The sequence below is a fragment of the Carcharodon carcharias genome, chromosome 4 (assembly GCF_017639515.1).
Source record: "Carcharodon carcharias isolate sCarCar2 chromosome 4, sCarCar2.pri, whole genome shotgun sequence".
Classification (NCBI taxonomy): Eukaryota; Metazoa; Chordata; class Chondrichthyes; order Lamniformes; family Lamnidae; genus Carcharodon; species Carcharodon carcharias.
This window is the reverse complement of record NC_054470.1, coordinates 144846380-144862556: the sequence shown is the minus strand read 5'-3', so window position 1 is coordinate 144862556 and position 16177 is coordinate 144846380. Positions and strand designations below refer to the sequence as shown.

The window sequence follows — 16177 nt, the reverse complement described above, 5'->3', positions numbered from 1 at the left end:
GTCTCCTAGTGCATCCTCCATGGCAACGCCTCTACCAGAGTCTATATGCAACCAATTAGCACTCTCTTCTCATGCAGTATAAATTATTGTTCCTTTTACTATTGGTATTCTTGCAAATCATGCCTAAAAAAATTATTAGAATTCTGAGGTGGTAACAAGCAGACTAGATAAAGGGGAACCAGTAAACATAATATATTTGGATTTCCAAAAGGCGTACTTAATAAGATAAGAGCCCATGGTGTTGGGGGTTGTATATTAGCATAGATTGAGGATTGGCTAACTAGTAGAAAAGAGAGAATTGAGATATGGGGGTGGCATTTTCAGGATGGCAACCTGTAACTAGTGGAGTGCCACAGGGATCAGTGCTGGGGCCACAATTATTTAAAATATATATTAATGACTTAGATGAGGGAACTTAATGTACTATCACCAGGTTTGCAGATGACACAAAAATAGGTGGGAAGGCAAGCAGTGAGGATGACACAAGGTGTCTGCAGATGGATATAAACAGGTTAAGTGAATGGGCAAAAACTTGGCAGATGGAATATAATATGGGAAAATGTGAGGTTATGCACTTTGGCAGGAAGAATAGAGGAGCTGAATATTATTTAAATAGAGAAAGACGGCAGAAGGCTGCAGCACAGAGAGATCTGGCAGTCCTTGTGCATGAATCCCAAAAAACTAACATACAAGTTGAACAGGTAATAGGGAAAGCAAATGGAACGTTGGCCTTTATTTCAAAGGGAACGGGGTATAAAAATTGGGAAGTCTTGCTAAACCTATACAAGGCACTAGTTAGACAACACCTAGAATACTGTGAACAATTTTGGTACCCTTATCTAAGGAAAGATATACTGCATTGGAAGCAGTCCAGAGAAGGTTCACTAGGTTGATCCCAGGTATGGAGGGATTTTCTTATGAGGAGAGATTGAGTAGGTTGGGCCTATACTCATTGGAATTTAGAAGAATGAAAGGTGACCTTATTGAAACATATAAGATCCTTAGGGGGCTTGACAGGGTAGATGTTGAGAGGCTGTTTCCCCTTGTGGGGGACAGTCTAGGACCAGAGGGCATAATCTCAGAGTAAGGGGGGGGGGGCCATTTAAAACAGAGATGAGGAGTAATTTCTTCTCTTAGAGGGTAGTGAATCTGTGGAATTCTTTACCACAGAGGGCTGTAGAGCCTGGATTGTGAAGTATGTTCAAGGCTGAGAAAGACAGATTTTTAACCAGTAGGGGAATCAAGGGCTATGGGGAAATGGCAGGAAAGTGGAGATGAAGATGATCAGATCAGCCATGATCTCATTGAATGGCAGAGTGGACGCGATGGGCCGAATGGCCTACTTCTGCTCCCATGTCTCATGGTCTTATGGTCTAAAGTGGCCTGATGAGTGCAAGATGAAAAGCTTCAACAGCATGTCTCTTTTTTCAACGATACTCAAGTTCTGTACTACCAAACAACTATTCCTGAATTTCCAAGCTGGACTATCTGCCAGAGCCTGCAGCAAGGTGGTGAGGGAACAAAAAAGTTGGAAAAACCTACTTGACTGCACCCTTACAAATTTACCCATTGCAGATGCATCTGTCCATGATAACATTGGTAGGAGTGGCCACCGCACAGTCCTAGTGGAGACGGAGGCCCACCTTCACGCTGAAGATACCATCCATTACAATGGACAGGTTTTCCATTCGTTGGGTGAGCCTGGGAGCGGCTGGGGAATGGTCTACCGCCCGCAATCAGCCCCCCCATCGTGAATTCACACTGGCTGGCCAATTAACGGCCATCCATCATGAAAAGTGTGCTAAGAGCCTCAGCGCAGCCGGGGTGGGGGCAGGAGGAGCATGAGCGATGAAGCCTGTGCATGCGTTGGGGAGCACGCACTGAAAGCTCCCCTAGAGCACAGAGATGCCTCAGGGAGCTGAAGAATTGTACACACAAAAATAAAGACTTTAGAAATGATATAAACATGTCCTCACATGTGACTCACTCACATGAAGAAGGACATGTTAAAAATGTTTGAATTTTTAAATTTTTTTTTAATTACTGTTGGAAATCTCATCCCAACCACGGATGAGGTTTTGTAATAAATGCAAAAGCCGCCTGGCCGATTCACCCACCCACCAACCAAACGGTTGAAGGGGCAGTGGAAAATAGATTTAACTTAATTAACAACAAGAAGTGGATGATCTATCTCAGCCTCCTCTGAGGTCCCGAACATCACAGATGTCAGTTTTCAGCCAATCTGATTCATTCCACGTGACATCCAGAACCAGGTGAAGGCACTGGATATAGTAAAGTCTGTGGGCCCTAACAACATCCCAGCAGTTGTACTGAAGACTTATGCTCCATAACTAACCAAGCTGTTCATGCACTGCTACAACTGGCATCTAGCTGGCAACGCCAGCAGTATGCATCCAGTCCGACAAAAAAGGATGCACTGTTGGACCTGGTTCTTGGAAATGAGGTGAGCCAAGTAGATCTAGTATCAGTGGGGGAACATTTAGGACAGTGATCATTTTATCGTAAGGTTTAAGATGATGATAGAAAAGGACAATGTGCAATCCAGAGTAAGATTAATTTAGGCGGGGGTGGAGGGTGGGGGGGAGAAGAGAGCCAACTTCAATGGGGCAAGAACAGAGTTGAGCCGGGTGGTCTGGAACCAAAGGTTGGTGGGAAAATCTGTTGTTGAGCAATGGACTTGCTTCAAAGAAGAACTGGTTCGGGTACAGTTAAGATATATTCCTTCAAAAGGGAAAGGTAGAGCAAACAAATCCAGAGATCCCTGGATGAAAAAGAAGATAAAAATTAAGATAAAAAGTGTGCTTATGATAGCTGTCAGGTAGAAAATACAATTGAGAACCAAGCGGAATACAGAAGGTTCAGAGGAGAGGTGAAAAAGCAAATAAGAGAAGCAAAGAAGGGTTATGAGAAAAGACTGGCAGCCAACATAAAGGGGAATCCCAAAGTCTTCTATCAAATAGTAAGAGGGTGGTAAAAGGAGGAGTAGGGACCAAAAAAGGGGATTTACACATGGAGGCAAGGGGCTTGGCTGAGGTGTTAAGTGAATACTTTGCATCTGTCTTTACAAACGACGCAGATGTTAATGAGACCATGGTGACAGAGGAAGAAACTCTGTCACTAGAAGGGTTCAAAATTGATAAGGGTGAAGTGTTAGATAAACTGTCGGTACTTAAAAGTTGACAAAGCACTAGGACCGGATGAGATGCATCCAAAAATATTGAAGGAAGAGAGGAAATTGCAGGGGAACTGACTATAGTCTTTCAGCCATCCCTAGACTCAGGGGAGGTGCTAGAGGACTGGGAATTGCAAACGTTATGCCCTTGTTCAAAAAAGTCTGTAAAGATAAGCCCAGCAATTACAGACCAGTCGGTTTAACTTCAGTGATGGGGAAGCTTCTGGGACAATAATTTGGGATAGAATTGATAGTCACATGGAAAAATATGGGTTGATTAGAAGAACCAGCTGAGATTTCTAAAGGTGAAATTATGTTTAACTAACTTGGAGTTTTTTTGAAGAGGTAACAGAGAGGGTTGATGAGGGCAATGCTGTTGATGTGGTGTACATGAACTTTCACAAAGCATTCAATACAGTACCACACAACAAATTTGAGAGAAAAGTTATAGCTCAAGGAATAAAAGGGACAGTAGTGATGTGCATATAAAATTGGCTGAGTAACAGAAAACAGCGGGTAATGGTCAATGGATATTTTTCAGGCAGGAGCAATGTTTGTAGTAGAGTTCCCCAGGCACCGGTATTGGGACCCTTGCTTTTCCTTATTTATATTAATGATCTAGATTTTGGTGTGCAGGGGACAATTTCAAAGTTTTCAGATGATACAAAACTTGGAAGCATTGTAAACTGTGAGGAGGACAGTACAGAACTTCAAAAAAGACAAGTTGGTGGAGTGGGCACATAGGTGGCAGATGAAGTGTGAGGTGATGCATTTTGAAAGGAAGAACATGGACAAACAATATAAAATAAAGGGTACAATTCTTAAGAGGGTGCAAGAGCACAGGGATCTGGGTGTACATATGCATAGACCACTGAAGGTGGGAAAACAAGTGGAGAGAGCAGTTAATAAAGCATACAGTATCCTGAGCTTTATTAATAAGAGTCATAGCGTACAAGAGCAGGGAGGCTATGCTGAGCTTATATAAGACACTAATTAGACCTCAGCTGGAATATTGCATACAGTTCTGGGCGCCACATTATAGGAAGGATGTGAACAAATTGGAGAGTGCAGAAGAGGTTTACAAGAATGAATCCAGGGATAAGAAACTTCAGTTATGAAGATAAGATTGGAGAGGTTGGGACTGTTCTCCTTATAGAGGAGATTTGATAGAGGTGTTCAAAATTATGAGGTGACTGGGCAGAGTAGATATGGAGAAACTGTTCCTGCTCATAAGAGGAATGAGAATGAGAGGGCATAGATTTGAAGTGATTTGCAAAAGATGCAATAGCGATGCGAGAACATTTTTTTCTTACAGCGAGTGTTCGAGTCTGGAATGCACTGCCTGTAAGTGCGGTGGAGGCAGGTTCAATTGAGGTATTCAAGAGGGCATTAGATGATTAGTTGAATAGAAACATTGTGCCTTATATTCACTGGAGCTTTATAAAATGTGACACCAACACACAAGGTGGTGTTAGGGCAGATGACCAAAGGCTTGGTCAAATTTTAAGGAACATCTGAAAAAGGGAACATGAGAAGCACTCAATCACCTGATTGTGGACCCTACATGGGTTTAGGGTCCAACAGGCAGTTAAAACAAAAGTGAGAGAATTGCACCTCTTCTGCATTGAGCCCCATCACTAAAACCTAAATAACCTCTTGAGCAATGTGGGAACTCTTGTTTACCATTTGTTAAAGAAAGACTTGCAAAGTGGACACATAGCACTTTACAGTCAAACAAGCATTTCTGAAGTACTGTTGTAGTGTAAACACACTAGCCAATTTGCACACAGCAAGCTCCCACAAACAGCAATGTGACAAAGACCAAATAATCTGTTCTTGTGACTTTGACTAGGGGATAAATATTGGCCAGGGCACAGAGGATAGTTCCCTCTCCTGCTTCAAAATAGTGATATGGGATCTTTTACATTCATCTGAATGGGGCAGTTTGGGCCTTGGTTTAATATCTCATCAAAAAGACGGCACCTCAGTACTGCACTAGTGTCAGCCTGGATTTCTGCGCTCAAGTCCGGCACTGGAACTTCAACTTCAAACCAGAATAGGATAAATTGAACCACAACTGACACTTGTATTGCACCAATTACAGGAAAAGCAGAGTGAACATCACAGAAGCACAAATAGCTTGAATCGGTCTGCAGAACACTGCTGTGAAAATCAGGGGCCGCCTTTGTTAAAGGTGAAGGGGAGTTGACAGCTGCAGCCAGCCGCACACAAACCCTTTTAAACACGAGGGGCCGGAGGTTTCAAATGGAATGTTCGGAGCTCCTCACACACTCGAACCCCGGACAGAGGGATCGCCACCGGGTCGCTGTTACACACACACAGCCGTTCAGTCGCAATTACCCACGGCAAGAGACGCTCATTTCGACTAAGTCCAGTAGTTCTACGGATGGCACCCACCTAACTCCGAAGGACGCTTCCCGTTTCCACTGGCCTCCTTCCATCAGACACTTCGCCAGCTGACTCCGCCTCCTAGTGACGTAAGGCGAAGCGTTCATCCAATCGAAAATGCTCTGAGTGTGCGCAAGGGTCTCGCGAGAAGGAAGGCGTCGCTAGGATTTCTAATGGTTTGGAATGTTGGCAGCTTTGAACTCAACGGTCAAAAGATGGAATGGAGGAAAACTCAGGAGGGAAGCGGCTCAACAAACAGAACTGAGAGTAAAGACAGGGTTAAAGTCATAGGATGTTGTAAATGTGTTAGATTCTAGTCACAAATAACATCCTGTGTGACTGTGACAAACGTAAACTAGCCCTCCTCTTTTTCGACCAGTCTGCAGTTCAATTTTTCAGGATTACCCCGGAATTTGACTTCTCGGCTTCCTGGAATGCTGCTTGTCCTGGATCCCTCTGGGCAGCCAGTGTTTTGCTGTTGATCCTTGTTCTGCTGTTAACACATTCTGCTATCTTACCTTGATGTCAATACCAGCACCTTCTTTAGCCTTTAACACTACCATTAACACTCCTTTTGTCTTGTGACCAACAGTTTTGTCGAATTTCTCCTTTGCTCCCACCTATCCCTGATCTAGTTTGCTCCATATGCTCGGCCCCCTCTCTTTAACACTATAAAAATCCATCACATTTCTACTTCGCTTTAGCTCTGAAGAAGTCATATGGACTCAAAATGTTAACTCTGTTTCTCTCTCTATAGATTCTGCCAGACCTGCTGAGGTTTTCCAGCATTGTCTGTTTTTATTTTCTGTTAGGACACTGTTCAAGGTGTCTGTGCCAGAGCCAAAATGGTGCACATGCATACTCAGCCACTGCTGGGAGGTGGGGGGGAACCTGAGGAGGGCGGGGATGAGTACTGAGAGGGGCAGAGGAGGAGAGCTGGCAGGCATTTGGGGGAAGGGAGGGTGGAGGAAGTCTGGCAGGCATGGGGGGGTGGAGAAAGTCTGGCAGGCATGAGGGAGGGGGGGAGTGGAGGAAACCTGGCAGGCATGAGGGAGGGAGGTGGAGGAAGCCTGGCAGGCATTTGGTGGTGGGGGGGGGGGGGCAGTGGAGGAAGCCTGGCAGGCATGGGGGCGTGGGGGGGGTGGCGGTGGAGGAAGCCTGGCAGGCATGGGGGAGTGGGGGTGGAGGAAGCCTGGCAGGCATGGGGGAGGGGGGGGTGGAGGAAGCCTGGCAGGCATGGGGGAGGAGGGGTGGGTGGAGGAAGCCTGGCAGGCATGGGAGAGGGGGGCGGGAGGAAGCCTGGCAGGCATGGGGGGTGGAGAAAGTCTGGCAGGCATGAGGGAGGGGGGGAGTGGAGGAAACCTGGCAGGCATGAGGGAGGGGGGGAGTGGAGGAAACCTGGCAGACATGAGGGAGGGAGGGAGGTGGAGGAAGCCTGGCAGGCATTTGGTGGTGGGGGGGGGGGGGCGGTGGAGGAAGCCTGGCAGGCATGGGGGCGTGGGGGTGGTGGCGGTGGAGGAAGCCTGGCAGGCATGGGGGGGTGGGGGTGGAGGAAGCCTGGCAGGCATGGGGGAGGGGGGGCTGGTGGAGGAAGCCTGGCAGGCATGGGGGAGGGGGGGAGGTGGAGGAAGCCTGGCAGGCATGGGGGAGGAGGGGGGTGGGTGGAGGAAGCCTGGCAGGCATGGGGGAGGGGGGCGGGAGGAAGCCTGGCAGGCATGTGGGGGGGTGGCTAGAGGACGTCTGACAGGCATGGAGGGGTGGAGGAAGTCTGGCAGGCATGGGGGGGGTAGAGGAAGTCTGGCAGGCATGAGGAAGGGGGGGTGGAGGAAGTCTGGCAGGCATGAGGGAGGGGGGTGGAGGAAGTCTGGCAGGCATGAGTGGGGGGAGTCTGGCAGGCATGGAGGGGTGGAGGAAGTCTGGCAGGCATGGGGGTGGGGTGTCTGGCAGGCATGAGGGGGGAGGGGGAAGTCTGGCAGGCCTGGAGGGGGTGTAGGGGCGTCCGGCAGACCTGAGTGAGGTGGGGAGGGGATCTAGCAGGCCTGGAGGGGGTCGGGATGCGGGGATTTTCCCACAGAGCTGAGGGGTGGGTTGGGGTCCAGCAAGCCTGGGAGAGGGTGGGGGGGCGCTGGGGTCCAGAAGGCCTGTGGGGGGGTCTGGCAGGCCTGGGGGTGGTGGCAGAGGTCCAGCAGGCCTGATTGACAGGGTGCCTGTTAGGCGAGTGGGGGGTGGGGGGTCGGTGGAGGGCAGACCCGGCAGGCGTAACAGTAGGAGGGGCCCAGCAGCAGGCTTGGGTGGGCGGAGGGGTTCTGGCAGGCCCAAAGGGGCTCTTATAGGGCTGAGGGGGAGGGTCCAGGCAGGTCGCTCCTTTGGTTTCATAAGAACCTCCTCCCCCCAACCCACGCGTCTCCCCCAGAGGTGGTCACTCTGCTGCAGCGTTTGACACAGTTAACCACACCATCCTCCTTCAGTGTCTCTCCACTGTCATCCAACTGGGTGGGACTGCACTTTCCCGGTTTCATTCTTATCCATTACTGCTCCTTCACCAATACCTCTGGCATCCCTCAAGGATCTATCCTTGGCTCCCATCTATTTCTCATTAACATGCTGCCCCTTGGTTTACATGTGTGTTGATGACAGCCAGCTCTACCTCAGCACCATCTCTTGCTAAAATTATCTGACTACTGTCACGGACCATGATGGAAGGAGTGCGTAGTTAACTCTTGCTCCACTTCTCCACAGGTCATGACAGAAGTTTAAATCTTTAATTCACCCCAAAACTGGCCAAGTTTACCTTTGAGACTATTCTTCCCAGCATAGGAAGACAGGTTTCTTGAAATAAACAAAAAAAAATTGATTTATTATAAAACAAAATACTTTTTTAAAAACAAGTTAATAAACTGGTTAACATAGAAGTTGTAGTTTAGAAGTGTAATGATTTCCCCCTTTTTAAGGAAACAAATATTTAAACACCCCCACCCCACCATACACTTGCACACAAACACAAAACAGGACAAAACAAGCACAGTCCCCTGCAGACGCTGGCGTATGGGAGCATTTCTTTTAAAAGGATAAAATTCAAAGACATCTCAACACTTGATTTAACAGAATGCTGGTCACAATAGTTCTTTCAGAACAGAAGTTCTTTCGGACAGACTTGTTGGAGAAACTGTGTTTGGTGACTCTTACTTATCATAAACTTTCAAAAAACCGATGAGGTATCCTGATGAGATGTTTCTGAGGAAAGTTTAACACAAAGGTGGGGCAGAGAGAGGGAAAGAGAGTTCTGTTGAAGGGTCATGGGGACTTGAAACATCAACTGTACTCTTCTCCAGCGATGCTGCCAGACCTGTTGAGTTTTTCCAGGTATTTCTGCTTCTGTTTTTGTTTTGGATTTCCAGCATCCGCAGTTTTTTGTTTTTATCTCTGAGGGAAAGAGAGTGTCTATTCCTTGCAGCTTGCTTTTAAGATACACCCACACAAACTCTGACTGAGAGTCTTAAAAAGGACAGATGCTCAAAGAATACTTCTCTTAGAACAGGTCTTTTTAACCAATCAGCGAGAGTCTTTAGCCTGGTAACAACAGTTCTTTGTTAACTTAGATATACAGAGTACCTCTTCCCTTTCAAGGTGTTCCCTGCTGCAGATCTATCTTGACCCATGTTTTTTTTTTTGAAGAATGGCATATTCACAGCCTGAATTAATATTGCCAAACTTTTAAAAATAACTCATCCAAAATTCAATTTTCTTCAAATTTGCCAAAAACGGGTTCCTCACACTACTTATCCAACATCCGGTACTGGATGCAGATAAATTTATTCCAATTAAATATTGGGAAGCATGAAGCCATTGTTTTCAGTCCTCACTTCAAATTCCATTCCCTAGCTACCGAATCCATCATTCTCTCTGGCAATAATCTGAGATTAAACAAGACTATTTGCAATTTGTTGTTATATTTGACTCCAAAATCATCTGCTGTTATTCTTAAAACCGCCTATTTCCACCTCTGTAACAATGTTCAATTTTTTCCCTCTCATTCCCTATGCTGCTGAAACCCTCATCCATGCATTTGTTACCTCTAGACTTGATTCTCCCAACACATGTCTGGTCTCCCATATTATAAGACCATAAGACGTAGGAGCAGAGGTAGGCCATTCAGCCATCGAGTCTGCTCCGCCATTCAAGGAGATCATGGCGGATTTGATAATCATCAACTCCACTTTCCTGCCTTTTCCCCATAACCCTTGATTCCCTTACTAATTAAAAATCTGTCTATCTCAGCCTTGAATATACTTATAAGATGTAGGATGTTCTACCCTTTGTAAACTTGAGGTCACGTAAACCTTTGGTGCCTGTGACCTTACATCAAGTCCCTGTAGCTGCTCCTGATTTTAAAATTCTCACCCTTATCTTCAAATCCCTCCATGCTCCAGGCCCTCCTTATCCTTGTAATCATCTTTGGCCCCACAATCCTCAGAGAACCTGTGATCATCTAATTCTCTTGAGTATCTCTGATTTTAATTGCACCATTGGTGACTGTGCCTTCAGCTGCCAAGGCCCTAAGCTCTGGAGCTGCTTCTTTAAACCTCTTTGCTTGTGTACTTCTCTTTCTCTCTTTAAGATGCTCCTTAAAATCTACTTTTTGACTAAATTTTTGGCCATCTGTCTTAATATCAATTAATGTGACTCGGTGTCTGATTTTGGTTTATAATGCTCCCATTAAAGATGATATATAAATATTGGTTTTTATCATAAACAGTGAGACCTTAGAAGACAGCTGGGAACACAGAACGCAGTGAGAATAATTCCCAAGGAGTCATATGGATGAGTATACAGGTAAACTTTTACTTTAATCAATGTTCAATTAAATAATCAAATCTGGAGGGGTAAAGTTTAAATTAAATAACAAAGGATAGAATTATTCAGTAAATTAAAATCTTGAGTTATGCAGATACAGTAAAATTTCTGTTATCCGGCCTGTGCCGGGAATGGAAGCTGCAGGCTAATCAAAAATGCCTGTTGTCTCAGATGCAAGATGAGTTCCGTGTTTTCACCCAATCAGAAAGCTCCCGATATTGTCCAGTCAGTGAGTAGCTTGGTGATCTCACAGTGATGCAGGTGTTGAGGCCTCAGGAGAGGTGCGGGAGAGCATGAATCGAGTGAGCAGCACTCAGGGAACATGGTGCTGCAGAACGGTGGGATGCTGAGACTGGAGCGAGGGCAAGCCGCTACTAACAACTACCCATGAGTTTCACAGCTATTAACAGTTGTGTGTGTTTGGGTCTGGGGGAGTAGCAATAAACATCAGCACTCAGCCACAAGTCTTAGTGCCAGCTTCTGAGCGATGAGAGATATCTCCAGTCAAAAAAACGATCTGACACAGCAATTCCAGTTAATAGAGTGTGCCGGTTGGTACAGTGCGAGATAACAGAAATTTTCACTTATTAGAGTTAAGTAAAAAGGTAACCTCCCTGTAAAATAAAATGATGTCAGTACAAGGGAAGCAAAGTAGCCGATAGGTTTTTATTTATATAGGTTTTAAGTGTATTTCTCTTACGTCAGTTAATAGTCTAATAAGTAGAGGCTTGGCAGCTCATCTCAGTCCCATGGAGTACATATCCTGTTCTGTATGGGAACTCCAGGATGGTTCTCTTGTTTTGGACAACCACATGTGCAGTAAGTATCATCAGCTTTGTAGTTCCTGCATTTTCTGTTTTTATTTCCAATATCTGTAGTATTTTGGTTTTGTATTAGATATTTAGCATTAAGAGGAATTCATCAATCCCACCCATTTGGGTCTTTGAGCATATGGAGTGTCCACAAGTGACTTTCAAAGGTCAGTTTATATAGTGCATCTCAGGTGTGGTTGTTTTGTAGGAGAAGCGAAAATGAATTTAATAATATCGAAATAACTATATTTTGGAGCTTTATAATTGGGGATTAGTGTTCTGTAAAAAAATGCTTTTATAGGACCAGGAGTAGGCCATTCAGTCCCACAAGCCTGTTCTGCCATTTAATTAAGTCTTGGCTAATCTCTATTTAGACACTTCTGTTTCCTTTGATGACCTTACTTAAAAAAAACCTATCAATTTCAGTTTAGAAAAACTACAGCCTTTTTGGGGACAAAGTTCCAGATTTCCAGTACCCTTTCACTCCTGAATAGCTTAGCTTTAATTTTAGGATTGTGTCCTCTTATTCTGGATTCCTCTGACAGAGGAAATAGCATTTCAGTATCTACTCTATTTAATACCTTTATCATTTTAAACACTTAATTAGAGCTTCCCTCAGCCTTCTAAACTCAAGGGAATACAACAAATGTTTATGCAACCTGTCCTCGTAATTTAACCCTCATAAATTCTGCATTGTTGTGTCCAGGATCAATGGACAGGATTTTGAGGTTGTCAGGCAGGTCCAGGAGTGGCCAGGAAACAGCCCGCCAACTGCGATTGGCCCCCAACCGCGATTTCACATTGCTGGGCCAATCAAAGCCCGCCCAGCATGAAACGCTGCTCCGCACTGGCTGGGAAGGCAGGGGCTGGATTTAAAACAGCCCAGGCAGCCCCTGGAAGGCTGCCACAGAAGGACATGTGTTCAGCATTCCCATTAGAGTCATGAGCGGCTGGGCACAGCAGGCGGGAGGGCAGATCGGGTGGGCACTCAGCCGCCCACTTTTTCGATGAGTACCTCGACGTCCTTCTGGAAGAGGTGACTGTCAGGAGGGAGATCCTTGTCCACAGAGATAGGAGGAGGAGGCCACTGCACCATACCAAGAGGGCATGGAAGGAGGCAGCAGCAATGGCGAGCAGACATAATGTGGTGCGGTGCAATGCCAGAAGTGCTTCTATGACCTGCTGCACTCAGTAAGGGTGTGCACTGTGTTGGCATGGGTCAGTGTGCAGAAGTATTAAGGTGTGGCCCATCCACCCATGGACCTAAGGGATGCTAGAGTCTGAGTGCCAACTGTCAATGATGCCAGGGCTGGCCAAGGGGGTGAGCCCTGGCTACTTGGACTGAGTACCTTGTGGCTTGAGGGCCACGACTCGGATCTGCCCTGGGAGGTGTTCCTCAGCTGGGGTTGGTCAGGCTGCAATGGCGCTGCAGGTAGAGAGTGGACTAATCAATGCTCCTTTGTTCTTTCAGGAGAAGACAAACCATAACCAGCCAGAGGACAACCCAACCTCCTGCTGCTCAGCAGGCTCGAGCAAGACGCTCTGGAGCTTGAGAGCGGGCATGCTCCACGTGCAACTGGGCGTAGAGAGGCAGGGGTGCCAGACGAAGTTAAGAGTGCAGTGCACAGAGGTAAGAGTTTCAGATTGTGTAACCATTCTAGTGCAGTCCCCTCATTGATGTGAGCCTCGAACCTGGAGTCCGCATTGATCATTGAAAGACGATGGCACTGTGATGCAGATCTCCATTATCTCACCAGGGTACCTGGCATACATGGTGACAGTGTGTTGGGTTTAACTAATGACATGTCCTTGTCCTCCCTTTTAGGTTCGTCAACAGCTCTGCGGACCCCAGAGGGCCACCCCTGACGCCGGAAGACCACCGAGCTTCTATTGCAATGTGTCACACCCACTCTCTGAAGTAAGCACCAGCGCAGATACCAGCACTTCGATGGGCATTTGTTCGGCGGCTAGTATCTCAATGCACATTGGTGAGCACACTTCACACTCGCTTGTAGTGCAGGCAGAGGCAGAGAGTGCCCAGTGTGCCGGCAGTCGTAGGACTGCTGGGGACCAGGACAATGCCCAGTCGAAGGCTGATGATGAGCCTCTGGAGTCATCCATTAGGCAGCAGGTGCTGGATGTCCAGCGAGATGTATTGGATAATCTGGCAGAGATCCATGAGGGTATGTGTGCCATGGTCTCCGTGATGTAGGAATCCATGCGGAACATCAGCACTGCATTGACCCTCATGGCCGAGCCCACTGCCTTCTCCATTGAGAGAGTGGCAACTCTCATGGAGTGGCAGCTCCAGGGACAGAATGAGGGGTTCCTGGGGTTGCGCTTAGATCTGCAAGCCCTCACACAGACACTGAGCTCAGGTAGTCAGTGCCAGTGTGGGAGATGGATGAGGCACCCAGTATCCTAGTTCAGTGCCTATCCGTCAATGGTGAGCAGGGAGGTCCAGATCGACCTCACGTTGGTGCATGAGCTGCTAGTTGTCTCTGTGGGCTCCTCTCAGGGCGCTTGGATGACAGCAATAGCTCCTCTGCCCCTCTTCCAGTGACAGTCGCATCTGACGAGGCTGTGGCGACTGGGGAGATGCCAGCCATGGCACTGGCTGCTCTCTCCCAGGCGGGACCATCACAGGCTCCACTCGCCAGAGGATGACCGCCAAGGTCATTAAGGCCAACAAGACATCAGAGTCAACAGGCTGTCTCCAATGCTGGTGCCAGCGAGGGTAGGAACCAAGGCATAGCACTCACAAGCGTGAGTTAAAGGCACTCATGAGCACAAGGGGGACAGGCCACGTGTGATTTAATGTTCATTTATGTTTGCTTTATCTACACTGGTCTGGGAATGAAGAGCAGAGAAGTTTATGTAAATAGTTTGAAATTGTCAAAGTGAGATAAATTTTGTTTTTGTCATCATGGCCTGAGTATGCTTCACCTTTTTATTTTATTGGTGCAGGGTACGCCAGTATGTAATGCTGGACGGAAGTGACTCTGAACTTTATTGCACAGTCACTGAGTATTCTTTGTGTTCAGATGAAAGGGTCCTTACAGACATCTGGGATGAAGGCAGCAGCCTGGGATGGCATGCATTTGAAGCTGATCTTTGGTTGTCTAGCTGAAGGAGCGTTGCATCAAGACATCCCTCATGTTCCTGCCTCCCTGGAGGTTACCGAGGTCTGGCTCCACACCTTCAGGGTTGTCCTCACGGTGCTCCTCTTCTGACTCACTACTGGACTCATCATCGGTGGCCTGTGGAGCTGCGTCAAGATCCACTTCCTCCAGTGGGTTCCCCCTTGCCAGTGCCAGATTGCGGAGAGCGCAGCATGCAATGACTATCAGTGACACGAGCTCTGGGGAGTATTGTAGTGCACCCCCTAATTGGTCCAGGCATTGGAAGTCATCTTGAGAAGACCTATGGTCCTCACTACCATTGCCCTTGTGGAGGCATGACTCGTAATGCTTCTCTGCCTCTGTTCTTGGGAGGTGGAGATGTGACATGAGTCACTCCTTCCAACGGATAGCCCTTGTCACCCAGCAGCCATCCATCCAGTTGGGCTGGAGCACTGAAGAGCCTCGACACCTGGGAGTGTCAGAGGATGTAAGCGTTATGGGAGCTGCCAGGGTACCTTGCACGGACTTGCAGAATCTGCATCCTGTAGTCACACACTGCATGTTTATGGAATGGAATCCCTTCCTGTTGACGAAGGCACCCTGCTGACCCGCTGGTGCCTTGATGGCATCACGTGCAGTTGATGGCACCCTGGATGCAGGGGAACCCAGCAATTGCTGCAAAGCCTCTGGCTCACTCAGCCCAGCTGGCCTCGTCTGTACAGTAAAGAATAAATGTCAGTGCCTGCCTGAACAGAGAAAGCCACCAGCTGATTAAGAGACTCCACACAGATCCCCCATTGAGCCCTGGAAAAAGCTGGAAGCATTGATGTTGATGGCTGCTGTGACCTACGTACACAGTCGGAGCGATCTCTGGCCCAATCACCTGACAGATGGAGGTCATGGTCTCCCTTGATAGACGGAGCCTCCTTCGGCATTGCACCTCAGACATATTGAGGTAGCTGCATCGCCGCCTGTAAACCCTGGCAGCAGTATAATGTCATCTTCTGCAGCCCCTTCCACCTCGTAATTCCTGCTGGTCCTGTGCTCCTTGTGCTTGCACCTCTCCCCCCACAAGTCCCTCTGCTAGAAGCTGCATTGGGATACCTGGCCTCCCCTCCCTTCTGCCCTTCTCTTCCTCCTCAATGGAGGTGCCACCAATAGAGACCACAATCCTCATTACCAGGGTAACGGAATGCTGTCTGATACCTGGAAGGGTGCACACCGTGTGAATCTTCCAGGGGCCTTGCAGGTACCAAGGAGTCCCGAAGTGAAACCTGGAAATTCTAAGAATGAAGCCCCGAACAGAGGTGAAGCTGCCAAGTACCAGTAAGTCACCAGCAGTAAACTATCTACCAAACTCCTCACTCGTCACACTGCCAATGCTACTGACCCTTTTTACCCCACCCTTGGATGAAGTTTTTGAAAATATCAGCTGGCCAACTGCCCATTTTGCCTGTGCGACGAGCGCAATATCGCATGAGCAACAAAAAATCGCTGTTAATTGGACTGTTAATGGCCTTAAGTGGCCTGCTAATTAATGGACGCGGCTCTGGCACCTGCTCACGCCCGCCAAGCGAAATATCATGCAATATTTTACATCCGATCGGGTCGGGTGCGCACCCGCCCGTGGGACATAAAATTCTGCCTAGTGTATCTTTCCGAGGTGCAGTGCGTATCTTTCTGAGGTGCGGTGTCCAGAACTGAATGTAATATTATGATTGACCTCTGATGAAGCCTCTGCACAAGTGGATTGTAAGCTCCTCAGTTTTATAATACAGCCCCATTGA

The 16177-nt window shown here is 47.5% G+C and overlaps 1 protein-coding gene across 2 annotated transcripts in view; it reads right to left on the bottom strand.

Moving 5' to 3' along the window:
* The window catches only part of ccnh (cyclin H), a 45798-nt gene extending 40105 nt beyond the window's left edge, over positions 1–5693 (bottom strand). The window contains exon 1 of one of the 2 annotated variants that reach the window (XM_041185244.1): positions 5612–5693. The gene's annotated coding sequence lies outside the window, so the exon portion shown is untranslated. Of the gene's footprint in view, positions 1–5554 lie in introns of both variants that reach the window. The other variant, XM_041185246.1, reaches the window with a different exon arrangement.
* Positions 5694–16177: the final 10484 nt, after the last annotated feature.